At 48.9% G+C, this 1,349-nt stretch overlaps 1 non-coding gene across 1 annotated transcript; it reads right to left on the reverse strand.

The window, feature by feature from the left end:
* Nucleotides 1–957: 957 nt before the first annotated feature.
* On the reverse strand, nt 958–1,074 carry TRNAL-CAA (transfer RNA leucine (anticodon CAA)). Its single transcript has 2 exons — nt 1,037–1,074; nt 958–1,002 (listed from the first exon to the last, which is right to left on the reverse strand). It is a non-coding gene; the product is annotated as a tRNA-Leu (tRNA).
* Nucleotides 1,075–1,349: the final 275 nt, after the last annotated feature.

Consider the following 1,349-nt stretch of genomic DNA (forward strand, 5'->3'; position numbering starts at 1 on the left):
CCTTAGCAAGATGCCTGAGGGAGAAGGGGGAGGGGGGGGGATAGCGCGAGTAACAAAATTCTAATGAACTGAAACTTTTCTTTTTTTCTTTCTATCTTTCTTTCTTTCTTAATCCATTTACCCTCCAGGGTTGGCTTTACCCTAGGACTCAGCGAGGGACCCCACCTCTACCGCCTCAAGGGTAGTGTCCATGAACATGAGACTTCGGGTCGGGGATACAACTGGGAAGGAGGACCAGTACTTCGCCCAGGCTGCCTCGCCTGCTATTCTGAACAGGGGCCTTGTGGGGGGGGGGGACGGAAGGGATAGACAAGGAAGAAGGAAGGAAACGGCTGTGGCCTTAATTTAGGTACCATCCCCGGAATTTGCCTGGAGAAGTGGGAAACCACGGAAAACTACTTCGAGGATGGCTGAAGTGGGAATCGAACCTCCCACTACTCAGTTGACCTCCCGAAGCTGAGTGGACCCCGTTCCAGCCCTAGCACCACGTTTCAAATTACGCGGCAGAGCCAGGAATCGAAGCCGGGGCTTCGGGGATGACAGCTAATCACACTAACCACTTCACCACGGGGGGTGGACAATGAACTGAAACTTGGAGGATAAATGATCACGAAAAGAAGAACAAAATATAGAAACAATGTCACGAGGCCTATGCGGCTGGATCTATAAAATATACCGTGTCCCTTTAGTCCTATATTTTCCTCGTTCCACTTTCTAAAGAGCCGATGATATTCAAGGATCGATGACAGTGAGAGGTAGGTAGTGAACTAGTTCTGAAACACATGACGAATTCATTTGGAATACAGGCGAGGATGACTCGCCGTTCAAGACGGTTGTGGAGCATGTGTGTAAAGTGCAGTTATGCAAGAGATGCTCTGTGTCATTCTTCATGCTTGAAATATGGTTAATGCTGCAATGTGAAACCACTAGATGTGTGAAGCATACTTCAAAAATTTGTGTCAGAAGTGGGATTCGAACCCACGCCCTCAGAGAGGACCAGAATTCCTCATGACCTGCCTAGCAGGCAAGGTTTACCCTTGAGTCTGGCGCCTTAGACCGCTCGGCCATCCTGACATACAAGGAACTGCTGTGCAGTAAGGCACATAAACCAAACGAGAGAGTGTATATATAGTGGATCCCATCTACTGTAGTAGCTTCTCCTTCGGAAAACAAAACTCCTATAGGACCCGTGCTGTTTACTCTTGCCTGCGTGTAGAAATACCTTCTCCGTCTGTAAACACACACAGTAGGTGGCTAGGAGCGTGTCTCTTACTTACTTAATCGGTTTATTGTCCAGGGTTGGCTTTTCCCTCGGACTTAGCGAGGGATCCCACCTCTACCGCCTCAAG

The sequence above is a fragment of the Anabrus simplex genome, chromosome 3, assembly GCF_040414725.1.
Source record: "Anabrus simplex isolate iqAnaSimp1 chromosome 3, ASM4041472v1, whole genome shotgun sequence".
Lineage (NCBI taxonomy): Eukaryota > Metazoa > Arthropoda > Insecta > Orthoptera > Tettigoniidae > Anabrus > Anabrus simplex.